General features: G+C 40.9%; 1 pseudogene; it reads right to left on the reverse strand.

Annotated features, from left to right (window-relative positions):
• Positions 1-22662, reverse strand: part of LOC117476951 — a 45719-nt pseudogene that overhangs the window by 21863 nt on the left and 1194 nt on the right.

Raw genomic sequence — 22662 nt, forward strand, 5'->3', positions numbered from 1 at the left:
AAGGTCAGAGACAAAGAATCATCCTGTGAACTTTAAGCAGCGAGCCATAACATCTGTAACCGGCTGCTGATATCTGTGTTGAACTAAACCTAAAGCAACATCTAACTCTTACCCATCTCATTAGCATGCATTGCATTAATGCACATCGTGTGAGCAATATCTTGTTCTTTTGAATACTGTGAGCCGTGCACATCCCTCTGTATCATTTGCACATTTCTGTATAACACTACATCTTTTTAAATCTGCAGAGCTCTCCACTTCAAAAACCTTTTTTTAGACCAGTCAGTAAATTGGTTTAAAAAAGGGACAATTTCAATATATGTTTTAAGTGGGGTAATGTTTCTGTTGACATGTTATAATATATTTTTTTGTAATATAGTGATTTCTTTTGTAAAATCAATTAACTTTTTCCAAGTGACTTGGATTTCTCTCTAAGTTCTGAGTGGCTCGTTAGAAACGGTTCAGTCCTCCAGAGAGATGCACAGATTCTCTCTTTAACACGTGTCATTGAACGCATCATCAGAGAGCAGGAATACTGTCTGCACCTGCTGACAGGAACCCACTCAGCTGCTGTTCACAAACACATCCATCTGTTTCCTGATGTCCCGCCTCCTGTCAATCAAACGCCCACACAGCGTCTCCTCCAGAAGATAAACATGTTGTTTTACACACATTACTGATACACACATACTGACACACACACATTACTGACACACACATTACTGATACACACATACTGACACACACACATTACTGATACACACATACTGACACACTCACATTACTGACACACACATACTGACACACACACATTACTGACACACACACACATTACTGACACACACATACTGACACACACACATACTGACACACACACATACTGACACACACACATTACTGACACACACATACTGACACACACACATACTGACACACACACATTACTGACACACACACATTACTGACACACACACATACTGACACACACATTACTGACACACACATACTGCACACACACAATTACTGATACACACATACTGACACACACACATACTGATACACACATACTGACACACACACATACTGATACACACATACTGACACACACATACTGACACACACACATACTGATTACACCATGATACCACACCTACTGACACACCCTCATACTGATACACACATACTGACACACACACAGTACTGACTACCACACATACTTGTACACACACATTACTGACACACACATACTGGACACACACATTACTGACACACACACATACTGACACACACACATACTGACACACACACATTACTGACACACACATTACTGACACACACACATTACTGACACACACATACTGACACACACACATACTGACACACACACATTACTGACACACACATACTGACACACACACATTACTGATACACACATACTGGCACACACACATTACTGATACACACATACTGACACACACACATACTGATACACACATACTGACACACACACATACTGATACACACATACTGACACACACATTACTGACACACACATACTGGACACACACATTACTGACACACACACATTACTGATACACACATACTGACACACACACATTACTGACACACACACATTACTGATACACACATACTGACACACACACATTACTGACACACACATACTGACACACACACATACTGACACACACACATACTGACACACACACATACTGACACACACATTACTGATACACACATACTGACACACATATACTGACACACACACATTACTGATACACACATACTGACACACACACATTACTGATACACACATACTGACACACACACATTACTGATACACACATACTGACACACACACATTACTGACACACACATACTGACACACACACACACATTACTGATACACACATACTGACACACACACATTACTGACACACACACATTACTGACACACACATACTGACACACACACATACTGACACACACATTACTGACACACACACATTACTGACACACACACATTACTGATACACACATTACTGACACACACATTACTGACACACACATTACTGACACACACACATTACTGATACACACATACTGACACACACACATTACTGACACACACACATTACTGATACACACATTACTGACACACACATACTGACACACACACATTACTGACACACACACATTACTGACACACACACATTACTGATACACACATACTGACACACACACATTACTGATACACACATTACTGACACACACACATTACTGATACACACATACTGACACACACACATTACTGACACACACATTACTGACACACATTACTGACACACTTATGCGGCGCAATTAGTGTAAGCGCGCCACAGTTTATCCGCCGTGTAGTCCACTAACACCCCCCACCCCCCCGCTCACGACACAGATTGGGCAGGGGCGCTGTAGGTAGTTCTTTTGGGCTTGGACATTTTAAAAGTAGCTCCCAAGCTGAAAAAGTGTGGGCACCCCTGCTATAAACAGTATAAGTAAGAATGTGCAATAAAAGGTAAAATAGAATAAAATAGTACAAAGATATATAAACATAAGAACATGTACTTCCATATTACATCACATGTCACTTGTTAGACGCTTTTATCCAAAGTGACTTACATACTCAATACTGTGGGCAATCCCCACAGGAGCCATTTGGGGTGAAGTGTCTCAGGGACACAACGACATGCTGACTGCAGTGGGGTTTGAACCTGTGCTCCCCTGATCTGATCATCAACGCACTAACTCACTGAGCCACATCCTCCCACCATGCTGGACATATCTGCTATTTTATTTTGTACTTATTGTGTTATCAACAACGTGTGCATACTTAGCCATTATTTCATTTCTTTCCTCACTTTACCTGCACGTTCTGCTGTTGTAACCATGTGCATTTCCCCGTTGCAGGTCAGATAAAGGATTTCTGATTTCTGATTCTTTTTAAAAATAAGTTGCTTTAGAGAATGACCCCCCCCCCTCCAGAACTACACATACTGGCTATAGAGAGGCGAAGTCACGCCCATCTACTTCCGACCCATGGGACCTTATTTCGGAAAGATTATGTATTGAAGTCAATGGGGAGAGAAAGATTATCTATCGATCCCGTTTGAATTGTGCCATGAATTACACATATGATGTTTGTCAATCTTAAAAAATCATTTCCATGTCAAAAAAGTCACAGTTTGTCGTAAAACTGTTGAAATATAAGACTATGAAAAATACGTAACTAGAAAGACTACAAATCCCAGAGACGCGTAAGTGATGTCATTAATGTTACACATTACACTCGTGTTACTCACCGAAACCTTGTAAAGCCGGTCCCGCATGCTGACTCTTACGGAACCAACTAACTAAAAATGTGCCAGCGTGACGGCCGTCTTGGTGTGTGGTGCGAGACGGGAGATGTAGTTCATTGAGCGGTTCACAGTTTTACGACATATTTTTATTTTTTTGACTTGCAAAATTATCTTTTAAATTGACAAACATCATATGTGTAATTCATGGCTCAATTCAAATGGGATGGAAAGATAATCTTTCTCTCTCCATTGACTTCAATACATAAATAAGGTCCCATGGAGCTCCCCCGGAAAGGGAGGGACTTCGCCTCTCCGTTGTGTTTCGCAACATGTTCTATGGCCCGTCTCTACTGGGAATTGTAGTTTTAAAAGACGTTTTCTTATTTCCCATAATTAGAAGTTTCCAGTATTAGAGTTTGTATATGTCTCTAGTTGTTGTTCTTTTTATCATGTTTTTGTTTTTATTTTGTATTATAGTACTCCTATCGTGTTATTTTATATTAGTTCCCTGTTCAGCACTTTGGTCAACTGAGGTTGTTTTAAATGTGCTATGTAAATAAATAAAGACTGAGATTGTGATTCTGATTGTGATTCAGACTGATGATGTGTATACAGTATATCTCCCTGAGTGTGTGTTTTATGACGGGGGGGGGATTTGAGGGGTTTTAGACTGTGTGAAGCCGAGGAAAAAAATATAAAGACATTAAAAAAAACGTCGCCGAGACCCCGGTGCATCGTGCCGTCGTCGCGGCAACGAAACACCTTCCTGTAAACGGGATGGAATCTGTTGCCATGGTAACAGCTGGGGGAGTCGGACCGGGGAAAAAATAAAACTTAAAGACGGCAGATATTCAGGTATTTCTATTTAAATAAAATAGGTATTAATCTTTTACTTTTTAGCATTTTTATTAGAAGTAGATTATGGGAGTTTGTTATTGTCATTGTGCAGAGTGCAGGTACGAGCCAATGAAATCAGTTATCAATTAACCAGGAGTATATTTAGGTGAGCAGAAAGTGAACATGCTATAAGTTACAAAATACACATACATTAAATTGACTTTTGAATTTTAAAAACGTGCACTCTTCTATAAAGCCTCCTATTTGTATATATGTTTTATTAGGGTAACTTTTTGAAATACTTTTATAACACAGTACAAAGGGTTCCCAACATAGGGATCGGGTCCCCTGAGGGTGTGTGTGTGTGTGTGTGTGTGTGTGTGTGTGTGTGTGTGTGTGTGTGTGTGTGTGTGTGTGTGTGTGTGTGTGTGTGTGTGTGTGTGTGTGTGTGTGTGTGTGTGTGTGTGTGTGTCTTACCTCTGCGAGGCGCTCTTGTATTTCTGCCTGCATGTAGATAAAGACAAAAGAACAACAGTCAGTGAAGTAAACAATCACATGTTGACTCTGCAGCGGATCGGGACAAAAGTCGGAAACAGTTCAATTTCAAGCGGAGAAAAATTCTCACAACCAATCCCCAAAAGGTATCCTGTGTCTCCTGCACATGTTAACATTGTTAAAAAGGACCTTTAACGTATAGTGAAACACAGATATTTTGGCAGCAGACACTTTAACAGCTTCAAAAATCTAATTAAATCATCATTATTGTCATTTCCCTCACATGTGCAGGCAGCATGAGGGAGAACAAGGTACCACATAACTGCAGAACTTCATACTTAACTAGAGAATGCAATTCCTGAAGAAATTGCTAGTGGGAATGCTTTATGCTGAAATGTAATGTGTAAGAAGAAAGTGAAGAATTTATATTGAAATGATACATGAACACTGGGGGCTTGAATGTGTGATGAGAGAAGAAAAGAACGTAAAAAGGCTTGGAAAAGCAGCAGAATATTTGAACTGCAAACTTTTGAACTAACTTGATGGTGAATGATCTGTCGCCATGCCAACGGCATTTGATGACATCCCATAATACGCTTAGACGTGTGGATGGCTGCATCGTTACCAAACCTGTGAAGTTTTGGGCTGTTTGGAGCATTTTCACTGAAGTTATGAGAAAACCATGTTTCATGGCGAGGCTTGTGTTACCATGGCAACGGCATTTGAAGAAACCCCATAATTGACGTAGAGCTGTTGAGGGCTGTACCGGTGATATACAAGCGAAGTTTGGAGGACGATCGGACCGTGTCCATTGGACTTACAGCGACATCGTGCTTCATGGCGAGTGGTCTGTCGCCATGGCAACAGCATTTGATGACACCCCATAATACGGTTAGATGCGTTGATGGCTGCATCGTTACCAAACCTGTGAAGTTTTAGGCCGTTTGGAGCATTTTCACTGAGAAAACCGTGTTTCATGGCGAGCATTGTGTTGCCATGGCAACGGCATTTGAAGAAACCCCATAATTGACGTAGAGCTGTTGAGGGCTGGACTGGTGATATACAAGCGAAGTTTGGGGGGCGATCGGACCGTGTCCATTGGACTTACAGCGACATCGTGCTTCATGGCGAGTGGTCTGTCGCCATGGCAACGGCATTTGATGACACCCCATAATATGGTTAGATGCGTTGATGGCTGCATCGTTACCAAACCTGTGAAGTTTTGGGCTGTTTGAAGCATTTTCACTGAAGTTATGAGAAAACCGTGTTTCATGGCGAGCATTGTGTTGCCATGGCAACGGCATTTGAAGAAATCTCAAAACTGTCTCGTAGATGTCTTCACGGCTGGACTGTTAGCACACATGTGAATTTTGAGCACTTTTTGAACATTTTCATTGGAGTTAAAGGGACATCGTGTTTTATGGCGAGGGATGCGTTTCCATGGAAATGTCAAGATTTGCTCCACTCTAGCTGTGACATCACGCACTCTAGTTAATGTTAAAATCTGAAGAAGGCCTCTGTACCAAGGTCTGAACAATGTTTAATATCTCTAGAAGTAAGAATCAGATTTAAAAGTTGTGTTACACGAATAATGTCAGAACGATGTGTAACATTTTAAAGTTGGAATGAGGTTTCTGAGTGAAAGTATGAAGGAACAGTTAGCAGTTGAAGTCGCATGAAGATTGTTCAAGTCTGAAGATTTTCTCCATTGACTTCAATGGTTAAAAATGTGATGAATTATGGGATGTATCTCTGGAATTATGAAAGTTATGAATGAGAAAAGTAATTGCCTGCGATTCCCGACCGAGCTGAACGTTTTGATGTTTGAACAGAGTTTCTGCGATGTTGAATGTGGGAGGAGAAGAGGGCCAAAATATGTCGGCGGAATAATAATAATAAACTTTTCGTCTGTAGCATAACATATAGTGGGAATGCTGTATCAGCATTCCCACTAAATAACTCCATCATGTGTTATGAGAGGTTATAAATACTGCAAATGTAATGCTATAATCATTTTGTTTTGCTTTGCTACGTATTCTTCTTTCTGTGTCTTTGAATGCATCACATATACAAGGCACATTCCTCTATCTCTCTATCTCTCTACCTATCTCTCTATCTATCTATCTATCTATCTATCTATCTATCTATCTATCTATCTATCTATCTATCTATCAACACACTTTGTGAGTTAGCAGATCAATGATAAAGTAACATTTGATCACAGGAGGTAAAACACCCATAATGCATCATGTCTCTCTGATGAAAGCTCTCTGGTGTAAACATGTATTTTGCAGCAGGAGTTAATTGAGAGGCTCTAAACGCTCCATTTAATGTGAAACGAGCCAATCACAGCGCAGGATTCTGACCCTGAAGGATAATCACAGCTGTGGCACGTCTCCGATGCAGGAAGCTGTTATTTTACACTCCACGGGTGATTTACTGTGGGGGGGGGGGGGGGGGGTAGAGGAAAAGCTCTGAAGCTGCTTTGTGTTTCTGCTCACATACAGAACAAAACAAAAAAGCATGCAGCAGAGAAAGGTGAGACAGGTGAGAGGAGAGGGGTGAGAGGGGTGAGTCACGGCTTTTCAGACAGGAGGACTATTTTCTGTGTTTGTTTTTCTCTTTTGGTTTCCTACCTGTGCAAATATAATTAAATATAAAAATGTAAGAAACAAACAAATAAATAAATAAACAGATAATAACAATAAATAAATAAAAAGATAATCATTACAAAATAATAATAAGAAAAAACAAACAAACAATAAATAAATATGAAATAATAACAATAATGCAAAATAATGTATAATAAAAAAATAATATTAATAAATACATTTATAATAATAAGGCTTGTGTTCATAGTTAAAATTGATCAAATATAGGCAATAGAATAAATAAAATAAAAATGTATACAAATTCTGTGAAGGTAAGACAAAATGAACAAATGCAATAAAATCATAAAAAACATACAAATAATTTAACAAAAATCACATTTATTAGGATAATAATGACCAAATAAGGGGCTGTTGCTCACTGAGTTTGCCTGTGTAATATTTCCATGGGTTTCGAGTCGACTATGTTTTGTCCTTTCACCTCCCTGAGCGCCATCACTTCTGATCGTAGGAGCCGCATTTAAGTTTATTTAGTTTTGATATATTTGGAACCTTTATTAATAGATTCTTCTGTTTCAGTGAGAGGTGCGCTTTGCTCAGGTGAAAGGGGCGGGGCTAAAGCTTTACGGAGGGCGGCAGGCAGCAGCAATACCGTCATTGTCACGCAGACGCAGCCTTATGTGTTAGTAAAAGACGGATTATTAGGATCTGCTGTTTACATTTACGTTAAATATTGTTTTCGTATTTTGTTTTGTTTTTGCTGGAAAACAAACGTTGGAAAGAGCAACCGAAACGTCCAGTGGATGTGTTTACTGCGAGTCTGACACTGCTTCCCAGCCCCAAGCTCTACATGTGGTCAAGAAAAGGAACCTTTGAAATATAGACAAGACAAACTTTGGGACTTTGGCCACTAAACTGATTATGTGAAGAGTTTCTCCAGATGTTGTATTTCATGCTTTGTGATGCATCACCTCAGGCTCAGTTGGTATGGTTAAATCTACACCGCCTACATGAGGGGCAGAAGCTCTGGCCTGCAGGAAAGAAGAGCATCTATTGAAATACAGCAGTGTGATAATGGAGCTACTGCAACACAAACACACAGAAATACATACAAAGAAATGTATATGGACTGCCCCCCCCCCCCCTCCCTTAGGGGAATTCATCCACAAAACATACTGGACGCTGCACTAGGTCAGAAACCAGAGGAGACTGTGAGGTCCACCGCAGACGGACCACTTTTGGACAAAATGTCCTCTCCGTTAAAGACAGCTCTTTGTGGAACAGCCTCCCAACTGAGATACGGGATTGTCCCACTCTCAATAGCTTCAAAGGTCAACTCAAAGAATGTTTGAGAAACAAACAGACGTGCAATCACCGCTAAATGCACTTTAATACAGGGGTATCTTCTCTTGCACTTTATGTAGCTCAGAGGTTCTCAAACTTTTTCTGTCAAGCCCCCCTTTGGAGAAAAACAAAAGTCGGGCCCCCCAACACAAATAGTCACGTAATGGGCCAAGTTAACATTTATTAAAATACATCAACATGAACGTGAGCATTCCTTTGCTAGAACAGTGATAATAAAACAATGCTCCATAAGTCTGTGTGCTCAAAACAGTAAATACATAATACAATTGTGCAATCCCTTTGCTAGAACAGTAAGTTATAATACTTGGCCACTTTGCAATCTGTGCAAACAAATGAAAAGAAAGAAAATGCTGATATTTGGCCAAACAGTGTGTCTTATCACAGGTGGCTGCAATGAGCCTGTGTTGCACTGCACATTTCTTTAAAACGGGGTTGCAGGCTCAGTGGCGGCGCCAGAGATTTATTTTGGGGGTGCTGTGGGGTAGCTTGACGTTTCATAGAGGGTGCTCAAACATGTAGGGTTTCCCATTAATGTACCGGGCGCTACAGTGGAATGTTCTACTGCAACAATCCCCACGCACACACACAGTGTACCCGCGACTATTACAATGAAGGCTCGATGATCAGCTCACGGCATATAGGTGTAAGCAGCGGTGAAGTGCTGTTTTTATAAGTGGGGAGTGGACCTCACATAGGGGGGTCCGGGGCCATGCTCCCCCGGGAAGATTTTAAATATTGAAGTTAAAAGCATCAATCTGGTGCACTTTGAGAGCAACATGGAGAGATGTATGGATACCTCTCAACACCCATATGAAACAGAACTGTAAGCAGATTTACTTTTTCTTTATGGATATTTTAGTAATCACTCCCCTTTCAAACTCTATTCTTGTTTTACTGCCATATAGTATTTCATACCTGTTTTTCATTTATTCTCTTGTTTTTTTATAACTATAATGATCATATGAAGGTGTGCCTAGGAAATAATTGTTTACATTAATCGTGACCAAAACGTTTGAGACCCGGCCACTAGCTCGCTAGCACCAGAAGCTAACAACAACGATCTCCGGTACCGGTGCGCTCTCTCTCTCTCGCTCGCGCACGCACACACAGAGCCGAGCTTGAATGAAACACAGAGACCCAGACGTACTTGTACTGTATCATATTATTTTCGAATCAATAATTTTTCAAATTATGATTTTATTTTTTTCAAAACCATTTTTCCTCTGGTCTCTCGCGCCCCCCCCCGTCATGCCTCTGCCCCCCCCACTTTGAGAAGCACTGCTTTAACGTAAAAAACACTCTGGTATTTTACTCTGTTTTTCTCCGCAGCCTCTGAACTGTCTCTCAGTCCGTTTCTGATTTATTTTACGCTTCACAAAACACTCTGATTGATCTCATTTTCTCGCTTTCACTTTAATTTCACCCTCCGTCTATCTTCAACAAAGCATTTTATATTTATGAGGTTACTTTGGAAAAACAACACACACTTGAAAATATAAAATAAAATCTGAAATATCAGATCCACAAAGTGACAGATGGAGCTATATGTGTGAAAAATAAATAAAAATAGACAGATATCTGCGTCTGCCGTTCTGCAGACAGTTTGCTGCTGCATCGAAATGCTCGGCTGTTACCACGGAAACAAGAAGACGACACAAAAAGAGACAGAGAGAGAGAGTATTTATTTCCCTCCAAACAGCAAAGACTCCATTGTTTGGTTCGTTTCCATCAGGAGGGAATTAATGCAATCTAACAGGAGATAAATAAAGGTCACACACACACACACACACACACACACACACACACACACACACACACACACACACACACACACACACACACACACACACACACACACACATTATTGATACACACATTACTGATAAACACATTACAGGGATACACATTACTGACACACACACATCACAGACACACACACACACACACACACACACACACACACACACACACACACACACACACACATTATTGATACACACATTACTGATAAACACATTACAGGGATACACATTACTGAAACACACATTACACACACACACACACACACACACACACACACACACACACACACACACACACACACACACACACACACACACACACACACACACACACACACAATAACACACACACAATAACACACACACACACGCACACACACACACACACACACACACACACACACACACACACACACACACACACACAATAACACACACACATATTTGTCATTCAGGCTTGTTTTGGACCTTTTTTAATTATTTCCTGCACTTTACATTCATTTTGGTGTAAAAACGTTCAATTTAAAACACCAACACGTCCTCCAACACAACAGGTTGTTTGCTAATAACTCCTCAAAGAACATATATTCTGTAACTTTCATCTTAATTGTCCCACTAAAGGACATTTGAATTTAGCTGAACACGATAAACAACAGAAAACACTAAGAAAAACTGACTGTCGAATGCACTTATTGTAAGTCGCTTTGGATAAAAGCGTCAGCTAAATGCAATGTAATGTAATGTAATGAAATGTCCGAGTTGACCAATCAGAATCGAGTATTCAACTTAGCCATGTAATAATAGTATGCAATGTCTCTACTGGGACATGTCTCCATGCTTTAATGTTCAGAAAGATCTTTATTGTTCTCATACAGCCTGTGCTGCAGCACCTCTTTTCACCCTCTGTCTGAAACCAGAGCCCAGTCTGCTCTGATTGGTTAGCTGGCCGGCTCTGTTGTGATTGGTCCACCACTTAGAGATGTCCCGCCCCTTAGCCTATCACGTACAATATGTTGGAGCGCTAGCCAATAGGAGAGCAAGTTTTCCGTAGTGATGTCACTATGTTCCGGAAGAAGGGGATTTGAGCCTTTGCAGACCATTTACATGCAAAAAAAAACAAAAAGCAGAAAAGGGACTCTTTAAAGACCCCCCTTGTCATTCGGCATCTTGTTTCAGTTACTTGTTGGCAGCAGAGTGGAACCAGCAGAAGTTTGTGTGTTGGTTGCAGAAGTCGAGGCCAAGAGAAGTGTTTCATTTTCCTGTAATAAACATTGGCGAGTGAACGTGTGATCTGTCAGCAGTGATTCAATGAGGTGTAAAAATAAAAACGGAAGAAATCGAATCACTACTTCTTAACGCAGAATCATCAGCAGGAGAGGACTCTTTAAAGTAGAGACACTACATACTGATATACACCTGAACATCAGCAGGAGAGGACTCTTTAAAGTAGAGACACTACATACTGATATACACATGAACATCAGCAGGAGAGGACTCTTTAAAGTAGAGACACTACATACTGATATACACCTGAACATCAGCAGGAGAGGACTCTTTAAAGTAGAGACACTACATACTGATATACACCTGAAGATCAGCAGGAGAGGACTCTTTAAAGTAGAGACACTACATACTGATATACACCTGAACATCAGCAGGAGAGGACTCTTTAAAGTAGAGACACTACATACTGATATACACCTGAACATCAGCAGGAGAGGACTCTTTAAAGTAGAGACACTACATACTGATATACACCTGAACATCAGCAGGAGAGGACTCTTTAAAGTAGAGACACTACATACTGATATACACCTGAACATCAGCAGGAGAGGACTCTTTAAAGTAGAGACACTACATACTGATATACACCTGAACATCAGCATGAGAGGACTCTTTAAAGTAGAGACACTACATACTGATATACACCTGAACATCAGCAGGAGAGGACTCTTTAAAGTAGAGACACTACGTACTGATATACACCTGAACATCAGGAGGAGAGGACTCTTTAAAGTAGAGACACTACATACTGATATACACCTGAACATCAGCAGGAGAGGACTCTTTAAAGTAGAGACACTACATACTGATATACACCTGAACATCAGCAGGAGAGGACTCTTTAAAGTAGAGACACTACATACTGATATACACCTGAACATCAGCAGGAGAGGACTCTTTAAAGTAGAGACACTACATACTGATATACACCTGAACATCAGCAGGAGAGGACTCTTTAAAGTAGAGACACTACATACTGATATACACCTGAACATCAGCAGGAGAGGACTCTTTAAAGTAGAGACACTACATACTGATATTAACATGAACATCAGCAGGAGAGGACTCTTTAAAGTAGAGACACTACATACTGATATACACCTGAACATCAGCAGGAGAGGACTCTTTAAAGTAGAGACACTACATACTGATAATTGTGATTAGTTTTGTGTGTATTTAAGTTCTAGTTTTTCTGTGAATTGTTTGGTTTAATAATAGATCATTTGTATTTAAAAAAAACTGTCTGCTCTGCAGCCTGTACAAACTGAACAATATATTTTAATAACTCACAACAACAAAAAGACTCGCCACTGCTGCTGTCGTTAAATCAAAATGTCTGTAGCCTTGTTTTTCATAACGGGATGAATGAGAAAGCATTGATGGGCAAAATGACACATGATTACATTACAAGATGTAAATGTATAAATGCATTGGTTTGAGTTACACATTGAAAGCATGCAGCACACACTGTGTTTGAATCATATGTTGGTTTCATTGAGAGTCTGCAGAGTGACACTGAGTCACGGTTCAGCTGTCGAGGAGCAGAAAAGGGCTCTCAATGCTCCAGAGCTTCACAATTTACCAGAAAACGGCACCAGAGCCCAGAAAAGACCGGAGTTACTGATAAAGCACACGTGAAATGCATGTTTTATATCACATTGCTGATGTGAAATGCATTATACAGTATGTACAGGAAAACATGAGCTTCAATCTATGGCTGCATCTAGAGATTACTTTTATCAATTGACTCGTTGATTATTTTCTAGATTTATGGTTTGGTGTAATAAAAAAAAAGTCTTGTTTAGTCAGTCCAAAACCACAGATTTGCACTTAAACGTCAACAAAACGTATATCAAGCTGGAAAAGAATTACAATAAAGATAGAAGAAAATAAGACAAGAAAATGTATCAAATTAAAAAGGAATTAAAACATAAAAAGAGGTAACAAGAATGCAATAAAAATAGAAATAAAAAAATATTCAGGGGACTTGTATTTATTTTTTTAAGTAAAAAAAAAGAATGTGCAATAAAAACTGAAAGAAATAAAACAAAAATATAATAATAAACAAAATAAAAAACGCAGCGCAAGTTCAACCAGGAAGACCGTCTTTACTCATTAATTTACTATTTCCTTGTTACTACTCGCTCTCCTCTCAATAAGTGATCGGGGGCGTCACTCCCCAGCTTAACCAATCATTTCGCTCTATTCTCAGAAGCCTATCATAGCGCTCCGCTAACCCTTTTAAATCTGCTCTCCCCCCTCTGACAGCTGTCATTTCAGGTGACTCGACGCAACCCTCCTCCACCCCTTTTCACCTCCTGTCCCTCTGAATCCAGGGTCAAGCTAAGCCACTCCCCTTCAGACCGACCCAACTATCCATTCACCACCTCCAGGGTCAAGCTAAGCCACTCCCCTTCAGACCGACCACAACTATCCATTCACCACCACCAGGGTCAAGCTAAGCCACTCCCCCTCAGACCGACCCCAACCATTCATTCACCACCACCAGGGTCAAGCTAAGCCACTCCCCTTCAGACCGACCCCAACCATTCATTCACCACCACCAGGGTCAAGCTAAGCCACTCCCCTTCAGACCGACCCCAACTATCCATTCACCACCACCAGGGTCAAGCTAAGCCACTCCCCTTCAGACCGACCCCAACTATCCATTCACCACCTCCAGGGTCAAGCTAAGCCACTCCCCTTCAGACCGACCCCAACTATCCATTCACCACCTCCAGGGTCAAGCTAAGCCACTCCCCTTCAGACCGACCACAATTATCCATTCACCACCACCAGGGTCAAGCTAAGCCACTCCCCTTCAGACCGACCCCAACCATCCATTCACCACCACCAGGGTCAAGCTAAGCCACTCCCCTTCAGACCGACCCCAACTATCCATTCACCACCTCCAGGGTCAAGCTAAGCCACTCCCCTTCAGACCGACCCCAACTATCCATTCACCACCACCAGGGTCAAGCTAAGCCACTCCCCTTCAGACCGACCCCAACTATCCATTCACCCACCACCAGGGTCAAGCTAAGCCCCTCCCCTTCAGACCGAACCCAACTATCCATTCACCACCACCAGGGTCAAGCTAAGCCACTCCCCTTCAGACCGACCCCAACTATCCATTCATCACCTCCAGGCTCAAGCTAAGCCACTCCCCTTCAGACCGACCCCAACCATCCATTCACCACCACCAGGGTCAAGCTAAGCCCCTCCCCTTCAGACCGACCCCAACCATCCATTCACCACCACCAGGGTCAAGCTAAGCCACTCCCCTTCAGACCGACCCCAACTATCCATTCACCACCACCAGGGTCAAGCTAAGCCACTCCCCTTCAGACCGACCCCGACTATCCATTCACCACCACCAGTGTCTAGACCCCGGGGGGTTTCATCGGATCGGATCTCCCCTCCCGAATGATACTCCTGCACAACGGGCCTAATCGCCAACACTCCATTACATTAATTTGGGTATCTCTGCAATAAATATGTATTCTTACATCAAAACCGTCTCTCCTGATTGAAATAACAGTATTATGTTATAGTAATAATAAAGGATAACAGGACGAAGTCATCCAGGAGACCAGAGTCCCGTGTGGAAGTCAACTATCGTTACTCAAACGGATGGAGCCTAAGCAAAGTGACGCCTGTTAATTATTTTTTACTACTGACCCAAAACTACAGCGGAAATGTCGGCCTATATGAGCGGCTCTCAGCGTCAGACACTCAGGAAGTCGAGGATTTAAAGTGCACCTATCATGATATTTTAAGGCATATATTATGGGTCTCAGATATATACAAATATATAAAAACATGTCTATGATGTGTTTTCCTCGAAATACAAACAGATCATGCATTTTAGAAATCCCTCATATCCCTCTGTTTCAGCTGTTAGAGAAACGCAGATTTTGGGTCCTTAGCATGAAAAAACAAAAAAAGAGGAGGTGGAGCTAATGCCTGATCAGAATTCTACCGGAGATAAAGTTAAATTCAGCTGTGATAAAACACAATCCTGTTCTAAACCACATCAAGGATTATTTCTGAAACAGTATGGAGCTCAAATGCTTTTTCTCTTGCGGGTTTATCACAAGGTGAGTTCCTTTTTTTATGTCCTGCTTTTTAAACACATGTGCTCTCCAGTACAGGTTAGCTCTGAGTGTTAGCGAGGCTTGCTAATGTAAATAAAGACAAGATTACGTCCAGAACACGTCAGGCATTGTTTCTGATAGCAACTCTCTGTGGGTCCGCCATCCGATATTACGTCATATCGGCAGCAAATCTGTATCCGCTCGTTGTACCTCCGTTTTTAAAAGATGTGGGTGCGGAGGAAAAAAGAGAGGGTTTTATTTTCTGACGCTGCGTGAGTTCCCCGACACACTGGGGACACATGTTTATGTATAAAAGACATCAAAAAGTGCATTTTGCATGGTAGGTCCCCTTTAAATTAAAGGTCAGGTGTATTTGCCGTCATGGCTCCTCGAATTAAGAGCAAAATGAAATGTAATGGAGCGACTTGCTGAAGATTATAATCAGTCACTTCTTTAAACCTCTTTTTATAGACTTGCTTTCACGTGTTGTCTTTGTATTGTTTTTTTCCCATTCCTTTGACAACATCTGTTGTTGTTTCCATCTATTGTTCTGTTTGTCATCTCGACACAATGTCTTTGAGTCAGCTGACACCCTGAGCTCATTTTAACTTCTTGCTTTTGTTTGTTTTGTTGTTGTTTGCTTTGTATGCCGCTGTGGCTTTGTCTGTCAATGTATTCTGTAAACTTTAAAGGTTGTGTAAAAATAGTTATTATTTATTTATATTCTTTGTAATAATAATAATAATAATGAATATTTGTTGTATTATTATGCTATTTGTATTACTTCTACTTGTCAGGCAGTGGCTCAGTCAGTAGGGGCTTGGACTGTGAGCTGTAGGGTCGCCGGTTCAAGTCCCCGACCAGACCTAAAATATGGAGTGTGGACTGCTCCTTGGAGAGGTCCCAGTTCACCTCCTGCCCTGCCGTGGTGCCCTTGAGCAAGGCACCGGACATCCCCCTTCCCCCTTCACTCCCATTGCTCCCTGGGCGCTGTACAATAGCTGGCTCCTGGTGCCAGACTCCTGGTACTAGACTCCTGGTGCCAGACTCCTGGTGCTAGACTCCTAGTACTAGACTCCTGGTGCTAGACTCCTGGTACTAGACTCCTGGTGCCAGACTCCTGGTGCTAGACTCCTAGTACTAGACTCCTGGTGCTAGACTCCTGGTGCTAGACTCCTGGTTCTAGACTCCTGGTGCCAGACTCCTGGTTCTAGACTCCTGGTGCTAGACTCCTGGTACTAGACTCCTGGTGCCAGACTCCTGGTACTAGACTCCTGGTGCTAGACTCCTGGTGCTAGACTCCTGGTACTAGACTCCTGGTGCTAGACTCCTAGTACTAGACTCCTGGTGCTAGACTCCTGGTACTAGACTCCTGGTGCCAGACTCCTGGTACTAGACTCCTGGTGCTAGACTCCTGGTGCTAGACTCCTGGTACTAGACTCCTGGTGCTAGACTCCTAGTACTAGACTCCTGGTGCTAGACTCCTGGTACTAGACTCCTGGTGCTAGACTCCTGGTGCTAGACTCCTGGTACTAGACTCCTGGTACTAGACTCCTGGTACTAGACTCCTGGTGCTAGACTCCTAGTGCTAGACTCCTGGTGCTAGACTCCTGGTACTAGACTCCTAGTGCTAGACTCCTGGTGCTAGACTCCTGGTACTAGACTCCTGGTGCTAGACTCCTGGTACTAGACTCCTGGTGCTAGACTCCTGGTACTAGACTCCTAGTACTAGACTCCTGGTACTAGACTCCTGGTGCTAGACTCCTGGTGCTAGACTCCTAGTACTAGACTCCTGGTGCTAGACTCCTGGTACTAGACTCCTGGTGCTAGACTCCTGGTGCTAGACTCCTGGTGCTAGACTCCTGGTGCTAGACTCCTAGTACTAGACTCCTGGTGCTAGACTCCTGGTACTAGACTCCTGGTACTAGACTCCTGGTGCTAGACTCCTGGTGCTAGACTCCTGGTGCTAGACTCCTAGTACTAGACTCCTGGTGCTAGACTCCTGGTACTAGACTCCTAGTACTAGACTCCTGGTGCTAGACTCCTGGTGCTAGACTCCTGGTACTAGACTCCTGGTGCTAGACTCCTGGTGCTAGACTCCTAGTGCTAGACTCCTGGTATTAGGATGGGTTAAAAGCAGAGAACACATGTCACTGTGTGCTCTGCATGTGAGACCATTAGAGAGGGTTTCATCCCTCCCAATATTATTATTATTATTTAACTATTTTCTATGTATATTAATTGATTTCATTATTTACTTGTGATCTGATCTTACTTTATCTTATTTTAATTGCATTTGGTTCTGTTGAATATTGTAGTACAGTTTGCTTCTTATTTTAATGTAAATATTTCTATTGAATGTTTTTATTTAATATTATTGGATATTTTACTTTAACTTCCCATTTAATAAATATATATATATTTGTTTTATTATTTAATCTACATTTCACATTAACTTCTTATGTTTCTTTACATATTTTTCTATTTTATTTTAATTCATCTTTGCATTTTTTACCATTTTTATAAAAAGGACCAACTACCAAATCTCCCCCGGGAATTACAAAAATATTCAGATTTGGATATTTTTTATTTCCAATAATGCCAAGTCTTATTTGTTGTGTGGCCCCAATATAATAGTTACTATGGTAATACATAACGATAATTAAAATGTAAGTAAACATTAAAGGGGACCTATCATGCAAAATGCACTTTTGATGTCTTGTATACATGTGTGTCAGGGAACTCACGCAGCGTCAGAAAATAAAACCCTCTCTCTTTTCCTCCGTACCCAAATCTCTAAAAACGGGGGAACAACGAGCGGATACAGATTTGCTGCAGATATGACGTCAAATCGGCGGCGGACCCACAGAGAGTTGCTATCAGAAACAATGCCTGACGTGATTTGGACGTAATCTCGTCTTTGTTTACATTAGCTAGCCTCGCTAACACTCAGAGCTAACCTGTACTGGAGATCAAGTGAGAAAAAGGGCACTTCCCATAATCATTTATAAAAAAATGTTTTAAAACAAAAAGTTAAATATAGTTGCACATCTCTGACTTACTGACCAATTTATTTGAATACCTTCACACTCACGCAATTGTTTAATACTCAACAGAATTCTACAAAATAATCAGCTAACACAGAGACAATGGTCTTCTTTAGTATTCACTACGCACAAGAGCAGACAACAAACTAGTCAAATTAATAGTTATTAAATGAGCAGCCAACAATCACAATTATGAAGTTACTGTTTAAGGACATTTCAGGCAAAAATATCCTTTTTTCATGGACTTGTTTTTTGGTCTATTTTGCTTCCATGTTTTCTTTCACTCTAATGGAAATAAAACATCCAAGAAACACATATAAATGGTGTTCGTTTTACCATGTCTGAATTCATCTACAGATTTAAAGCTAATCTGCATTTAAACATAACATTTCAGGGGAAAATACTGACTTGACGTACAGTAAGTAACTATCTGGGGAAGTTGTGAGGTGATGTGTTTTTTAGTTTTATCCTTTTCACCTGCAATGCCTTGGTAACTGAATGCATATTAGCGCATTTTAATTAGGCCTAGTTAACGCCTAATTTGCATATCAATGTGGCGATTGTGATGACGTTATTAGATACACAAGGAACTCACCTTGTGATAAACCCGTAAGAGAAAAGGCATTTGAGCTCCATACTGTTTTAGAAATAATCCTTGATGTGGTTTAGAACAGGATGGTGTTTTATCACAGCAGAATAGAACATTATCTCCGGTAGATTTCTGATCAGGCATTAGCTCCGCCTCCTCTTTTTTTTTTTTTTCAAGCTAAGGACCCAAAATCCGCGTTTCTCTAACAGCTGGAACAGAGGGATATGAGGGATTTCTAAAATGCATGATCTGTTTGTATTTTGAGCAAAACACATCATAGACATGTTTTTATATATTTGTATATATCTGAGACCCATAATATATGCCTCAAAATAGCATGATAGGAGACCTTTAAATCAATTTCATATATTACTATCTTATGCATGAAGGTATTGTCGTATTAAATATCTCTATTGTGTGAAATATCATGGAAAGACTCCTGCAGCTCTGTAGCATTGCAGTCTTTATCCATTGTCTGACTCATAATGGACATATTATTAAAAGACAGTTAAAAAAAGGGTTTAAAATCAATGCTTTAGTGCGGCACAGATGAACAGCAGGATACAGAGGAGAGAGCAGATTAGTTTTAATTGTAACTCTTGTAGTCTTCAACCAGCGCTGACTCAGGTCACATGAGGACATCACTCTTCATACAGGAGACGATAAAGGAGTTATATTTCTTTTCTATTTCTTAAATAATGTCTCAAAACTATTCCTTTAAAAACACACTATGGTTTTGTTGCTACACAAAAAAAGATGTCCTGCTGTCCCCATTAAATCCAAGTGTGTACGAGGCATTGTTAGCATGTAACAAGTCTTAAAAAAAGCCCTTTTTAAACGGCGCTATAGCTGTGTTTCTCGCTATGCATTTGCACATGTAAAGAAAAGTCTGTATTCTATTAGAATTTACTGACAGTATTCTCAGTTTATAATGAATAAACAGATTTTTTGAGGCGTGAAATCTGCTTCCTGAGCAACAAAAAAGCGAGCCTTTAGAAAGCTTAATTCCTGTGGGGTAAGAAAGCAATTAGATGAAATGGGTCTCCATGCTGTGTTCGAAGATGAGCCTCCAAAGATTGCACCAAAATTGCTGTCAAAACTTTTATTTATTACGCCAAAACAACCTTTGTATAATATATGTAATAAGTAATAAGTCTGAAAAAAGGGGCAGAGATATCGTAAAACCTCGTGAGAGAAATAAGACACTGAATCATGAGATGCTGATTCCCGAAGGACTAATATCTCTGCCTGAGTTTGACAACAATATGGAGGCAAATATGCTGTGGAACTTTTCAGTAGAGACACTACATACTGATATACACCTGAACATCAGCAGGAGAGGACTCTTTAAAGGAGAGACACTACATATTGATATACACCTGAACATCAGCAGGAGAGGACTCTTTAAAGGAGAGACACTACATACTGATATACACCTGAACATCAGCAGGAGAGGACTCTTTAAAGTAGAGACACTACATACTGATATTAACATGAACATCAGCAGGAGAGGACTCTTTAAAGTAGAGACACTACATACTGATATTAACATGAACATCAGCAGGAGAGGACTCTTTAAAGTAGACACTACATACTGATATACACCTGAACATCAGCAGGAGAGGACTCTTTAAAGTAGAGACACTACATACTGATATACACCTGAACATCAGCAGGAGAGGACTCTTTAAAGTAGAGACACTACATACTGATATACACCTGAACATCAGCAGGAGAGGACTCTTTAAAGTAGAGACACTACATACTGATATACACCTGAACATCAGCAGGAGAGGACTCTTTAAAGTAGAGACACTACATACTGATATACACCTGAACATCAGCAGGAGAAGACTCTTTAAAGTAGAGACACTACATACTGATATACACCTGAACATCAGCAGGAGAGGACTCTTTAAAGTAGAGACACTACGTACTGATATACACCTGAACATCAGCAGGAGAGGACTCTTTAAAGTAGAGACGCTACGTACTGATATACACCTGCACATCAGCAGGAGAGGACTCTTTAAAGCACATGTGTCAAACTCAAGGCCCGGGGGCCAAATCAGGCCCGTGGTGGATTTAATTTCGGCCTGCAGGATAATTTGTAATGACTATTAGATCTGGCCCGCCGGTATATTGCACGCACACCTTCACTCCATCCTGAGGGTCTCCTCAGCTCAGAGCCTGAGCTCAAACATTGATGACCTTGCACCCAAGATGAGATGCCAAGTATCTGGCTTGAACTAGCATCACAGAGCAGCACACTGAGTTTACATGGATGTTTCCTTCTGCACTTTCTCTCTCTCGACAACAGAGCATGTTTGGTTTGTTCTTTGAGGGAAATAGTTTTTCTGAAGCTGTTGTTGGCCTGTGGAGAAATGTAATCATAAGAAATGACTCTGGAAAAGCTGCAGATAGAGACATAAGAAATGAATGCAACTGATTATTTAATGTTTAATGTTTTTATAGGCAATAATTGAAGCTTTGTTAGTTCCAGGTTTAATATGTGCAATAAGTTCATTTCAATAAGTTCTGCAATAAACATTGAACCAGTCCGGCCCTCCACTAGTACCCATTTTTTAATGTTGACCCACTGTGTATTTGAGTTTGACCCCTGCTCTAAAGGAATGACTCACTATGTCTCTTCTCTCTCTCTTTTCTTTATCCAGTGCCTCTATTTCCCTCTCGCTCTTTCAATTCCGAACAGTTTTATTTGCATGACCATATTGACATAGAGCAAGATTGTTTATATACATTTTGAAGGACAATATTTTTGCAAAGTATTTTGAATTCCCTCGTGTTAAAATGGGGCTATACAAATAAACCTGCATTGTCTGGCTTTCATTTCTCTCTCTCTCTCTCTCTCTCTCTCTCTCTCTCTCTCTCTCTCTCTCTCTCTCTCTCTCTCTCTCTCTCTCTCTCTTATTGCAGAGACTTTTTTTGCTGCTAATCGCAACGCTCTGCTGTCACCATGGCAACCTCTCAGAACAAAAAAATGTAAAAAAATAAATAAAAAAGCGCCCAGCTGTTTTACATCTGCTGCTGCCTCCTCTGTGTCGTCTTCTCTAACGCTCAGACAGGTGATGATGTGTGACTAAAGATATCTGACACACACACACACACACACACACACACACACACACACACACACACACACACACACACACACACACACACA

Source organism: Trematomus bernacchii, unplaced genomic scaffold (assembly GCF_902827165.1).
Source record: "Trematomus bernacchii unplaced genomic scaffold, fTreBer1.1, whole genome shotgun sequence".
Classification (NCBI taxonomy): Eukaryota; Metazoa; Chordata; class Actinopteri; order Perciformes; family Nototheniidae; genus Trematomus; species Trematomus bernacchii.